The sequence below is a fragment of the Podarcis melisellensis genome (genome assembly GCF_964234715.1).
Source record: "Podarcis melisellensis genome assembly, chromosome: 8".
Taxonomy (NCBI): Eukaryota; Metazoa; Chordata; class Lepidosauria; order Squamata; family Lacertidae; genus Podarcis; species Podarcis melisellensis.
This window is the reverse complement of record NC_138540.1, coordinates 89,652,435-89,666,436: the sequence shown is the minus strand read 5'-3', so window position 1 is coordinate 89,666,436 and position 14,002 is coordinate 89,652,435. Positions and strand designations below refer to the sequence as shown.

The 14,002-nt window shown below is 49.6% G+C and overlaps 1 protein-coding gene across 1 annotated transcript in view; it reads left to right on the top strand.

The window, feature by feature from the left end:
* Positions 1 to 1,251: 1,251 nt before the first annotated feature.
* The window catches only part of LOC309376175 (synaptosomal-associated protein 25-like), a 28,305-nt gene continuing 15,554 nt past the window's right edge, over positions 1,252 to 14,002 (top strand). The window contains exon 1 of the mRNA XM_081922411.1: positions 1,252 to 1,364. The gene's annotated coding sequence lies outside the window, so the exon portion shown is untranslated. The remainder of the gene's footprint in view (positions 1,365 to 14,002) is intronic.

The window sequence follows — 14,002 nt, the reverse complement described above, 5'->3', positions numbered from 1 at the left end:
TATTTGGTGGGTGGGGGGGGGAGGAGAAACAGAGAGACAATGAAAGAGCCTTTACATGGGCCAATGAATCATTAAATAATATTTTTATAGCAAGGTTTTGACAATGAGAGTTTTCCTTTCAGTCCAAGCCAGACCTAAGATCAAAAATTGACCCATGGAGAGAGGGGAGGGTTACCTTTTTACCATGCGTGGCTTTCCTCTGCCTTGCAGACACAGTGTGGTCTGGGTTGTGCAAAAGGAAACAATTTCAGAAGCGGGAAGGGAAGGCAGGTGTACGAGTAGCCTGACAGACCAAAAGGTTAACACGAACGGCCTTTGGATCTCTCCCAGCGCCCACAACTCTTAAGAGCAGGAGTCAGCAACCTTTTTCAGCCGTGGGCCGCTCCACTGTCCCTCAGACCATGTGGGGGGCCAGACTATATATTTTGGGGGAAATGAATGAATTCCTATGCCCCACAAATAACCCAGAGATGCATTTTAAGTAAAAGGACACATTCTACTCATGTAAAAACACGCTGATTCCCGGACCGTCCGGGGGCCGGATTGAGAAGGCGATTGGGCCACATCCGGCCCCCGGGCCTTAGGTTGCCTACCCTTGCTTAAGAGGTTCCAAGTCTGTTTCTGAGATCTCCCTCGGATGAGCATTTGGGTACACAGCGAGGCCTTTGATTGCCCCCGCCTTCTTCCCAAGGCATGACCCAAAGCCCTAAGGTTTTCAATCTCCATTTTGCCCCCAGTTGCCCAGGTTACTAAGACATCCAAGTTGCCGGGTTACCAAGACGCTCCAGTTGCCCAGGTTACAAAGAGAGGTCCAAGTTGCCTGGGTTACCAGGCCAGGTTAGCAAAGATGCCCAGGATGTCACCCAGCCTTGACTGAGGCGGCCCGGCTGCCAAGATTCTCCGACTGCCCACCACGCGGCAGTGCCAGCCTTGCCCTGCCTTGACTAACACCGCACTCCGCTCCGGGTTGCCTAGATGCCCAGCCTGGAGCCAAACTCCCCTGGGAATTGAAGTTCATTCTGGCAGACGCAGAGTTGTGCCAACTTGCGATCTCCATCCTCCCCGGCTCACGTCAGGTTGCCCCTGGCAACAGCATCCTCTGGAGGGAAGGAGAGGCGGGCGGGTACCAGCCCCAGGCTTTCCCGGCCCCGCCCTGTCCCTTTCCCCAGCCCGCCAGCCAACCAGAGGCCTCCCCCGGCTGCCTTTCAAGGCTCCCCGCCCAATGGGGTGGCTCCAGAGGCGGGGCAGTGGGGGGGGGGGTCCGCAGCCCCAGGCGGAGAGGGCGGGGCTCCGTCCTCTCCATCCTGCGCGCTGGGCTTGGTGCTGATGAGGGAGGCAGGAGTCTGGGACAGGAGGAGAAACAGGTAAAAAAAAGATTTGGGGGCGGGAGGGGGGAGCTGTTGCGCTCTGGGGGGTCGCTGGGAAGCTCCAGAAAGTGAGTCTTCATTAAAAGAAGAATGGAAAAAAATTACTGTTTGATCTGAGAGCGAAAATGAGCAGGTAAACTTCAAAGGCGGCGCATCCTTCCTTCGGAATTGTGGTCTTTGGGCCATTTTCGTTCCAGCCTCTAACAAACTTCAGTCTTTTCTTGCGTTGCGTTTTGCGCCGGTCTGCGCGCATCCCGAAGCCGTTTCTGCGATGCGTCAGGGAGCTGCCCAAAATCTCCTCCTGCGAACCACCAACCTGTTGTTTATTCTGCGAGCGAACGGGCAAAGTTCTTGATGGTTTCCCCCCCCGTTATCAAAGAGGCGGATTGCGCGTCGTGCGCCTTGGGGAGGGGAGAGGGGCGCCTGGGATCTGAAACTGGATAGAGGGGGAGTCTAGAGGGAAATTTGGGGGCTGAATGGATGGTGGGCGGTGAGGAGGAGGAGGAGGAGGAGGAGGAGGGGTGTGTTTGTGTCAGATGCGGGGATCTGGAGCAGGTCTCTAGAGGTTTCCCTGGGATTAATTCTGGATACGAGTGATCGGGGAACAGGTGCTTGCTTCTGAGGGTCCAAGCTGAGGCTGGAATTAGGGGGCTGGAGCAGAATCATAGAGTTGAAAGGGACTACCAAGGGTCATCTAGTCCAACCCCCTGAAATGCAGGGAGTGGTGTGGATGGTTTTGAAATGACCGCAGGAATGGGGAATCGTGAAGTTGCCTGAGTTAATTTGCTGTTTATCAGTGTTCATCTATTCATTTTAATGAATTGGGCTACATTTTAATATTTTAATGTTTCAATATTTTAATGTTGTATTTTAAGCTTGTTTTTAAGTTGTATTCATTCAACTTGTTTTTATTATTGCTTGTTTGCCGCCCTGAGCCCAGCCTTGGCTGGGGAGGGCGAGGTATAAATAATAATAATAATAATTATACATGGTTTTCTCCCCCTCCCCATTTAATCTCTACAACAGCCCTGTGAGGTAGGCTAGGCCGAGAGATGGCCCAAGGGCACCCAGTTTGCTTTGTGCCTGAGAGGAGATTTGAACCCAAGCCTCTGATACTCTAACCCAGGCATAGGCAAACTCGGCCCTCCAGATGTTTTGGATGACAATTCCCATCATCCCTGACCACTGGTCCTGTTAGCTAGGAATCATGGAAGTTGTAGTCCCAAAACATCTGGAGGGCTGAATTTGCCTTTGCCTGCTCTAACCAATGCACCACACTGTCTCTCTCTCTGCAACCCAAGTTAGGACTCCTGGGTTCTCTTGCAAGCTCCAACCGTTTGAAGTGTACAGACTCACCCTTTCCCTTGCTCCAGAGTGTCGCCTGAGGGAGGGATATGTACTGCTGCATCGTAATAATATATCACAGCAGTATATAAAAGCCCAGCAACTGTGGGCTGATTCTAAGCTATAAGTTTCCATCTTTCCCCTCTTTCATCTAGTCACAGGAGAGGCAGGTCACTCCCAGACAAACTGTGGAGCGTTCATCTCGATTTGCTTACTCCAAATTTACAGGGAGGTTAAGGGGCACCATCTGCTTATTGCGCATTTGTTTTGATTTGTTTGCAAGTAGGTTACACAACATGGTGTCAAGCCGCTAGAACGATAGAACTGTAGCGTTGGAGGGGGCGCCAGTGATCATCTAGTCCAACCCCTTGATGTGCAAGAATGATTGCTAGGGAATCCCTGACCAACTTGTGCTCTATAACCTCCAAGAGAAAGTCTGTTCCACGGTTGAACAGCTCTTACTGTCAGAAAGTCCTTCCTAATGTTTAGTCGGAATCTCCTCCCATCTGGAGCAGCAGAAAAGAAACTTCCTCCATCTCCCATGTGTCAGATCTTCAGGCGTTTGAAGATGGCTATCATGTCAAAAGCAATGACAAACCTAGACAGCATCTTAAAAAGCAGAGACATCACCTTGCCAACAAAGGTCCGTATAGTTCAAGCTATGCTTTTCCCAGTAGTGATGTATGGAAGTGAGAGCTGGACCATAAAGAAGACTGATCGCCTTGATGCTTTTGAATTCTGGTGCTGGAGTCGGTATTGAATTCTGGTGCTGAAGCTGAGGCTCCAAGACTTTGGCCACCTCATGAGAAGAGAAAACTCCCTCGAAAAGACCCTGATGTTGGGAAAGATGAAGGGCGCAAGGAGAAGGGGACGACAGAGGGCGAGATGGTGGGACAGTGTTCTCGAAGCTACCAGCATGAGTTTGACCAAACTGCGGGAGGCAGTGGAAGACAGGAGGGCCTGGCGTGCTCTGGTCCAGGGGGTCACAAAGAGGCGGACATGACTAAATGACTAAACAATCATATCACCTCCAGGCTGGACATGCAACTCCCTCAACTGTTCCTCATCAGGCTTGATCATCTTCCTGGCCCTCCTCTGCACACCTTCCAGCTTGTCGATATCCTCCCTAAATTGTGGCGCCCAGAACAGGACACAGGACTCCGGGTGTGGTCTGACCAAGGCAGAATAGAGCAAAACTATTACTTCCCTTGGTCTGGGCACCATGTCTCTGTTGAAGTATTGCCATCTCACACTTTCCAGAGCATTTTCACCATCACTTTCCTTCCTGCAAAATGTTTGGGTTTTGTTTCGTTTTGGAAACGAGTTTGTTCAAAGAGCATTAGTTCCACCTTAATTGTGCAACACGAATTTGCTGGTGTTTGATTGAATCCCACTTGGAAAATAGTGACAGTCTAGAAGTCCCCATATGTTCCCCCTTCCACCTGAAGATTCCCAGAATACCCAGACATTTTGAAACGCAGACCGGTAAACCCTTTTCTGCTGCTGGGTTCTGTTTACAAGCTCTGATTTTACACAGCTTGCAGCTGACCTCTTGCAAAGTGCATCTGGAGACAGATGGAGGGAGCTCTTTGAGCACATCACCTCTTGCAAGGGCATTGTGCTGCAAGAAATGTTTCAGAAAACTCGCGAAGGAATCGAGACCGGCACAAAGCTGTTTTGCAGCACTGAGATTGTGAAGCTCGATAGCAAGTGGGAGGGTGGCTAGCCTGGTCTTTTTTTTGGAAGGGTTCGTTGGCTGTGTGAAAAATGTAAAGGTGGCAAATCTGTGTTTTTCATTTGAGAGGCAGCAAATAGAGTTGGAGGCTGGTGTCAAAGCTTTGTAAAACAGGTGCGTGTGGAGGGCTGAGTGCCCCCCTTCTCCTTGGTTTTGAAAGAATCAGGGAGCTGATTCTGTTTGTGACCATGATCTGACTAAAGTGGGGTAATGTGGCGCTGCAGTCTAAACCACTGAGCCTCTTGGGCTTGCCGATTGGAAGGTTGGTGGTTCAAATCCCCGCGACGGGGTGAGCTCCCGTTGCTCTGTCCCAGCTCCTGCCAACCTAGTAGTTTGAAAGCACACCAGTGCAAGTAGATAAATAGGTACCGCTTCAGCGGGAAGCTAAACAGCGTTTTCATGCACTTTGGTTTCCATCACAGTGTCATGTTGTTCCAGAAGTGGTTTAGTCCTGCTGGCCACATGACCCAGAAAGCTGTTTGCGGACAAACGTTGGCTCCCTCGGCCTGAAAGCGAGATGAGTGCCGCAACCCCAGAGTCACCTTTGACTGGACTTAACCATCCAGGGGTCCTTTGCCTTTTTTACCTTTGATGGTTGGAGCGTTGGACTAGGAGCCCAGGGTTCAAATCTCCACTCAGCTATGTAGCACACTGGGCGATCTTGGGGGACTCGCTGTCTCTCAGCCTAAACTACCTCGCAGGACTGTTGTGAGGCTAGAAATGGGAATAGCGAGAACCACTGAGCTTGTAGAGGAAAAGTGAGCTATCAGCATCATAATGAATGAGAAGCAATTGCCGTTTTTAGGATTAATAATAATAGTAATAATTTATTATTTATACCCGCCTTTCTGGCTGGGTTTCCCCAGCCACTCTGGGTGGCTTCCAACAAAATATTAAAATACAATAGTCCTTCAGATATTAAAAACTTCCCTAAACAGGGCTGCCTTCAGATGTCTTCTAAAAGTCTGGTAGTTGTTTATTTCCTTGACATCTGGTGGGAGGGCGTTCCACAGGGCGGGTGTCACCACCGAGAAGGCCCTCTGTCTGGTTCCCTGTAGCCTCACTTCTCGCAATGAGGGAACCGCCAGAAGGCCCTCGGAGGTGGACCTCAGTGTCCGGGCAGAACAATGGGGGTGGAGATGCTCCTTCAGATATATTGGAAGGAATTCCCTTCTGGGATGGCAGTAACCATGACTAGCCCAAGATATTTTGCTCTTTTAAGCATGTGGTAGCTTGCGGTCCACAAATTCTACCCAGGAATCCCCTTTGATGTGACATATTGCAAGGAATTGGAGGGGGGGGAATCTCTGGGCTCCACAGATACCGATTCACTGGCACTCCTAAATGTTTTGGAGGGCCCTCAGCCTTTAGAAATCCTGGTGTAAACCTTGCAGGCTCACCTTCCTTGTCTCAGACCCCTCTTAGGGTTCTGTTTTGTTTTTTTTTTCTTCTGGGCTGTGGCTGCAATGGAAGGCAAACGCAGAAGCCGCTGAGACGACTGGAAGCTTGCAAAGCTGTGAGCAGACCCTCGCCGTGCTTACAAAGGAAGCCGCCCTATTTATGCTGAGTCCATCTAGCGCAGGGTTGCGTACACTGACTGGCAGCAGCCCTCCAGGATTTTAGACATGGTTTTCTCCGAGATGCTAGGAAAAAAACTTGTGACCTTCTGCGTGCAAATCAGTCATTCCTGCGCTGAGCTATGGTCCTGGTTTAGAAATATTGGGGAAGCAGGGCAATTCCCCTTGTAGCTTGGCAGGATTATCTGTGTAGGCCAATGGGAAAAGAATGATGCAATCGTAGAGTTGGGACCCTGAGGGTCATCTAGTCCAACCCCCTGCAATGCAAAAATATGCAGCTGGACCATAGGGGGTTCGAACCTGCAACCTTGGCATTATCAGCACCACGTTCTCACCCTCCTTCTGAGCTGCCCAAGAGCTCTGCTGGGTCAGCCAGCAACCCATCTACTCCAAAAGCCAGTTCTCACAGTGACCAAATAGCCCTATGAACCTCGGGATCTAGATAGACTGTCTTTGGACCTGGAGGTTCAGTTAGAACATAAGAAGACTCTGGCTGCTGGATCAGGTCAGTGGTCCGTCTAGTGCAACATCCTGTTCTCACAGTGGCCAATCAGTGGTGCATGCTCTAGTTATCTCCTGCTTGGACTACTGCAATGCGCTCTACGTGGGGCTACCTTTGAAGGTGACCCGGAAACTGCAACTAATCCAGAATGAGGCAGCTAGACTGGTGACTAGGAGCGGCCGCCGAGACCATGTAACACTGGTCTTGAAAGATCTACATTGGCTCCCAGTACGTTTCCAGGCACAATTCAAAGTATTGGTGCTGACCTTTAAAGCCCTAAACGGCCTCGGTCCAGTAGACCTGAAGGAGCGTCTCCACCCCCATCATTCTGCCCCAACACTGAGGTCCAGCTCCGAGGGCCTTCTGTGGGTTCCCTCCCTACGAGAAGTGAGGTTACAGGGAAGCAGGCAGAGGGCCTTCTCAGTGGTGGCGCCCGCCCTGTGGAACGCCCTCCCACCAGATGTCAAAGAGAAAAATAACTACCAAACTTTTAGAAGACATCTGAAGGCAGCCCTCTTTAGGGAAGCTTTTAATGTTTAATAGGTTATTGTATTTTAATATTCTGTTGGAAGCTGCCCAGAGTGGCTGGGGAAACCCAGCCTGATGGGTGGGGTACAAATAAATTATTATTATCATCATCATCATCATCATCATCATTATCAGATGCCCTGACGGGAAAGTGGCAAGAGCGGCACTCTCCCCCTCCTGCCTTTTCCAGCAACAGAGGTGCTGCACCGCCATTTGGTTAGCGGCCATGCGTAGCCTTGCCCTCCGCGAACAACAAAGCTTGTAATTGCCTGGATAAATCTTCCTTGGATCTCTTCACTTGCCTTTTAATTTCAGCTAGGAGCCATTAGGGAGCAGATGCATTAAGTGGCTGCTTGCAAAGTCTTCCGCCAATTAGCACTGGATAAAAGGGAGCCCTTTGTCACTGGCAGTTACAAGACTGCTCTGCTCATTAAGGAAGGGGCCCGCCTGGATGCCTGAACCGCGCAGGATTGAGGCGCTTAGGTACCTTGCAGAAAGGAGATTTGCATTTGCACTGATGCGATGATGCTCTGGTTGGCAGCGGGTCTTGAACCCAAGTCCTTAGGGACGTTTGACGGGCAATTTGCCTGCGTGCCGCTGCCCATCTCTGTTCCAGAGGGAGATTGGCTGGACCACAAAAGAAACCACTTAGCAGCAGGGCCAGACCAGGTCATGTAGCAGGCGCAGAGGAAACAAGTCGAGGAAGGGCTGTGGGTCAGCGAGAGAGCATGCAGAAGGTCCAAGTTCAATCCTCGACAGCGTCTCTGGGAGAGGAGCCTCGTCCCAAGCCCTGCTGCCGGCCAGTGCAGACAGTACTGAGCCAGGTGGACCCAATGATCTGACTAATAATAATAATAATTTATTATTTATACCCCACCCATCTGGCTGGGTTTCCCCAGCCACTCTGGGCAGCTTCCAACAAAACACTAAAATACAATAACCTATGAAGCATTAAAAGCTTCTCTGAACAGGGCTGCCTTCAGATGTCTTTTAAAAGTAAAATAGTTGCTTATTGCCTTGACATCTGAAGGGAGGGTGTTCCACAAAACGGGTGCCACCACTGAGAAGGCCCTCTGCCTGGTTCCCTGTAACCTCACTTCTCGTAGGGAGGGAACCGCCAGAAGGCCCTCGGTGCTGGACCTCAGTGTCCAGCAGAACAATGGGGGTGGAGATGCTCCTTCAGGTATACTGGACCAAGGCCATTTAGGGCTTTCAAGGTCAGCACCAACACTTGGAATTGTGCTCGGAAATGTACTGGGAGCCAATGTAGGTCTTTCAGGACTGGTGTTATGTGGTCTCGGCGGCTGCTCCCAGTCAACAGTCTAGCTGCCGCATTCTGGATTAATTGTAGTTTCCGGGTCACCTTCAAAGGTAGCCCCACGTAGAATGCATGGCAGTAGTCCAAGCAAGAGCTAACCAGAGCATGCACCACTCTGGCGAGACAGGGGCTTGGTACTGTTGTAAACAAAAATTGCTCTTTTCCCTTATGGGGTATCCAAGAGCCCATATAGAGTCCTTCCGTAGGTTCCCTATTGGTCGGAGAAAATAACAGAGGCCAACCAGAGAATATTGAAAAGCAAGGCAGCTAGTAAGCTTGATCTTTATTGATCTGTTGCAACAGGGTGCTCCCCTCACCCACAGGAAAGGAGGAGGAACCCAGAAAAATGGCGCGCAAGGCCTTATAAAGACTTTTGAAATTGCCACCCGATAGATCAAGACCACACCCAGAAACATCATACATACATCACAGATGGGGTGTAACCTAAGACCACCCCTCAGATACATCATACCTACATCACAGAAAGGGCGGTCTACAGCAGAAATCTGAGTGCTTTTTGTTTACCTCCTGTCTGCCAGGTTACCTGTTTAATGCTCACTCGATTGGATTACCTGGGGAGCCTGGCCAGTCTTTTGTAATGATAAATACTTAGTTCCTGGGCCAGGTCACAGGCTCACATCCTATGTATATCTTAAATGTGCCCTTAAGACAGGATTTGTGAGGAAAGAGACAATGGGGAGGTTTCCCACTTTGACCTTGCAGAGAAAACATTTGCTCAGTTTAGGAATCAAAATGGTTCCAGGTCAGTCTTCCTGTGCTGATGTATGTACGTGATTGGTTGGTACACTTATGAACATTACCATATATCTAAGACCTCAAAGGGGCGTGGGTGGTGCTGTGGGTTTAAACCACAGAGCCTCGGACATGACGATCAGAAGGTCGGCGGTTCGAATCCCCGCAACAGGGTGAGCTCCCATTGCTCTGTCCCTGCTCCTGCCAACCTAGCGGTTCGAGAGCACATCAAAGTGCAAGTAGATAAATAGGTACCGCTCTGGCGGGAAGGTAAAGGGCGTTTCCGTGCACTGCTCTGGTTCGCCAGAAGCGGCTTAGTCCTGCTGGCCACATGACCCGGAAGCTGTACGCCGGCTCCCTCAGCCAGTAAAGCGAGATGAGCGCCACAACCCCAGAGTCGGTCACGACTGGACCTAATGGTCAGGGGTCCCTTTACCTTTAAGACCTCAAAATTCCTATCACAGTGCCAGTGTGTTTCCTGTACTGCTGAGCTAGGGATGGGTTTACAGTTTAAGATGTGTGCAGCCGAAAACAGAGGGCTCTGTCCGTACGTCACGCTGGACGGCAGAGGAGCAGGGCTGGTTGCGAGACCGGCATCCTGTTCCATAATTGCAGCAGCCCAGGGGACTCTGAGATGGAGGGGCATCTATAGTAATAACATTATTCCCACTTTCTGATGCCAGAAGATCTGAAAGGTTATATCGACGAGAGAGATGGGGCAGAGGAGAAGGCTTGTAAACTGTCAGGCATTTGGCCTCCCCGCCTAATGGGTTGTGAAGGCTCTCGGCTCTAATGGGTTTGAGATCCTTCTTGCTCTCAACCCCCCACAACTGACCTGCTCTCCTCCTCCCTCCCCCAGTGTAAGAAGGACCGAAGAAAAGCTGAAAGGCTCCGATGAGTCATGCTCAATAGCTTTGGCCAAATCTGATGCCGTGCTTTCAGTCGGCCGTGAGGCATTAACCAGCAGGCAGGTCCTCGACGAAGGGGAAACTGAGCCACGGCAGGTGCTGCAGTTCTGAGAGTCTATGTTGCTTCAAGGGCCGGCATTTTGCAGGTGGGGTTTGAGTCAGTATCTGGGAAATTCAAGTGTGCACAGGTGTTTTTTTTAAAAAAGGAGTGGACTGTTTGCACTTAGGAAAGTGACGGGGAGACGCAGGGAAAAGCGTGGGGCAAACAAGCGACAAATGCAAAGGTGTACGAACATCCCTGCAAGGAAATCGGGATGATAATAATAATAATAATCATAATAATAATAATAATTTATTTGTACCCCGCCCATCTGGCTGGGTTTCCCCAGCCACTCTGGGCGGCTTCCATAGAAACCAAAATACACTAAAATATCACACATTAAAAACTTCCCTGAACAGGGCTGCCTTAAGATGTCTTCTGAATGTCAGGTAGTTGTTTATCACTTTGACATCTGGTGGGATAGCGTTCCACAGGGCGGGTGCCACCACCAAGAAGGCCCTCTGCCTGGTTCCCTGTAGCTTTGCTTCTCACAATGAGGGAACCGCCAGAAGGCCCTCAGAGCTGGACCTCAGCATCCAGGCAGAACGATGGGGGTGGAGATGCTCCTTCAGGTATACTGGGTTGAGGCTACTTAGGGCTTCGAATTGTGCTCTGAAATGTCCTGGGAGCCAGTGTAGGTCTTTCAAGACCGGTGTTATATGGTCTCAGTGGCCGTTCCCAGTCACCAATCTAGCTGCTGCATTCTGAATTAGTTGTAGTTTCCGGGTCACCTTCAAAGGTAGCCCCACGTAGAGCGCATTGCAGTAGTCCAAGCGGGAGATAACCAGAGCATGCACCACTCTGGCGAGACAGTCATGGGCAGATAGGGTCTCATCCTGCGTACCAGATGGAGCTGGTAGACAGCTGCCCTGGACACAGAGCCTACGACTTGCCAATCGGAAGGTCGGCGGTTCGAATCGCCGCGACAGGGTGAGCTCCCGTTGCTCAGTCCCTGCTCCTGCCAACCTAGCAGTTTGAAAGCACGTCAAAGTGCAAGTAGATAAATAGGTACCGCTCCAGCGGGAACGTAAACGGCGTTTCCGTGCGCTGCTCTGGTTCGCCAGAAGCGGCTTAGTCATGCTGGCCACATGACCTGGAAGCTGTATGCCAGCTCTCTCGGCCAATAAAGCGACATGAGCACTGCAACCCTAGAGTCGGTCACAACTGGATCTAATGGTCAGGGGTCCCTTTACCCTTTACCTTTATACTACTACTACTACTAATAATAATAATAATTTTGTAATTTATATCCCGCCCTCCCCAGCCGAAGCCGGGCTCAGAGCGGCTAACAACAATAAAAGTAACACAGCATTCTAAAACCAATTCATTCTAAAATTAATTCAGAATCAAATTAATGGCAATCATTGGGCTAGAGTTCTATGAGGATTACAGAAGGAGAGAGGGGGTCAGACTGTGCCCTGACCAAAGGCCTGGTGGAACAGCTCTGTCTTGCAGGCCCTGCAGAAAGATGTCAAGTCCCGCAGGGCCCTGGTCTCTTGGGACAGAGCGTTCCACCAAGTCGGGGCCAGTACTGAAAAGGCCCTGGCCCTAGTTGAGACCAATCTAACCGCAGGGCCTGCAAGACGCAGCTGTTCTGCCTGGCCTTTGGGCTGGACTCAATCTGACCCTTATGTTTCCCTCCCCTTATGGTTTTGACTTTTAAAATGAGGCTGCATTTTAAATGGCATTTTAACCTGTATTTTAATTTGGGTTCCGCCCCACCATTATGTTTTTACTGTAATTTTACTGGTGTTGGCCGCCCTAAGTCGGGGTATAAATAAAATTTATTATTATTATTATTATTATTATTATTATTATTATTATTATTATTATTATTATTATACTCTGGGACCCTTCCAGCTCTATGATTCTTTTAGCTGCGATGGCCCTGCCGGTTGCACAGGAGTTGCTCCCAGACAGGCAGTCAGGATGAGCTCCCAGACAGAAGTGAGCTTTTTCCAGCGTTCTTCACACGGAGTCACTTAATTTAATTAACCAATGTCCTAGGCACGCATTAAGGCTCAAATCCTTCCACTTCCTTATTTCAATTAACCGATGTCCTAGGCACGCATTAAGGCTCAAATCCTTCCACTTCCTTATTTTTTAAAAGGGCGATAACTTCGTTACAGTTATTACCATGCGTAAGAGACAGCCACCTGAGATCCTTTTAGAAATGCACTACTCGCTGGCAATCTAAATTGAATAGATAAAAGAGCAGGCCGTTAAACCCTGCTAGAAATGCTTTTTGAAAGTCCTTCCCCAAAATCACCTAGCACTAGCCTCACACTAAATGGTGATCCATAGGGTTTAGGTGAATTGCCTTTGATGGCTGGTGGCTACTAGGCCTGGTGCTCTTCTAACACCAAAATACCCATTGTCTTTTGAAATTAGCTTTTGTGCAGAAAGTAAAGGCACAAGGGCAGCCCCACCCCACTTAGAACGTAGAAAACTGCCTTATACCGAGTCAGACCATTTGTCCATGTCTTCTTCTCTTTCTTTTGCGATGCCTCGTAGCCGAATAAGATTGTCTTCCATGAACACGGTCTTAACATTGAGTCCATAAGTGACTGTGGAGGCCAATTCTGGATCCACACATCCTTCCACAGGGGGGACATGGGTTTCCGGGTGGGAGCTGATCCCGGTGTGGATTTGCCAAGTGTGCCTTCCTCCTAGCACGTTTCTCCCTTGCGTCCTGAGTTCGAGTGTCATCAAAGCCCAGGACACCTTTGGTCAAGGCTGTTCTCCAACTGGAGCGCTCATAGGCCAGTGTTTCCCAATTGTTGGTGTTTATACTACATTTTTTTTAGATTTGCCTTGAGACAGTCTTTAAACCTCTTTTGTTGACCACCAGCATTACGCTTTCCATTTTTAAGTTCGGAATAGAGTATTTGCTTTGGAAGACGATCATCAGGCATCTGCACAACACGACCAGTCCAATGAAGTTGATGTCGAAGAATCATTGCTTCAACACTGGTGATCTTTGCTTCTTCCAGTACACTGACATTAGTTCACCTGTCTTCCCAAGTGATATGCAAAATTTTTCAGAGACACCATTCGTGGAATCTTTTGAAGAGCTGGAGATGGAGTTTATTAGTGGTCCATGTTTCACAAGCAGACAGTAAGGTTGGTAATATAGCCCAGAATTGCCTACACTGGCTGGCAGCATCTCTGCAGAATTTCAGGGAGGAGTTTCTCGCAGCCCCTACCTGAACCTGGGACCTTCTGCCATTTGGAGGATCTCTGTCCCTCTACAGCTCAACAAAATCAGGACAAAGCCCCCTGAACATTTGTGGTATAAAAAGGGACCAGATTTCATCAGGAAGTTACAGACAAACTGGAAATGAAGCAATTGTTCACAGGTATGAACAGTGTTTAAAGCTCTGGTTTTCCCAGTAGTGATGTACGGAAGTGAGAGCTGGACGATAAAGAAGGCTGATCGCCGAAGAATGGATGCTTTTGAGTTATGGTGCTGGAGGAGACTCTGGAGAGTCCCATGGACTGCAAGAAGATCAAACCTCTCAATTCGGAAGGAAATCAGCCCTGAGTGCTCACTGGAAGGACAATTCATGAAGCTGAGACTCAAAGACTTTGGCCACCTCATGAGAAGAGAAGACTCCCTGGAAAAGACCCTGGTGTTGGGACAGATGGAGGGCACAAGGAGAAGGAGACGACAGAGGACGAGATGGTGGGACAGTGTTCTCGAAGCTACCAGCATAAGTTTGAGCAAACTGCGGGAGGCAGTGGAAGACTGGAGTGCCTGGTGTGCTCTGGTCCAGGGGGTCACAAAGAGTCGTACATGACTAAATGACTAGACAACAACAACAACAACAACAAATGAACAGTGTTGAAACAGGATTGTCTATTGTTGTT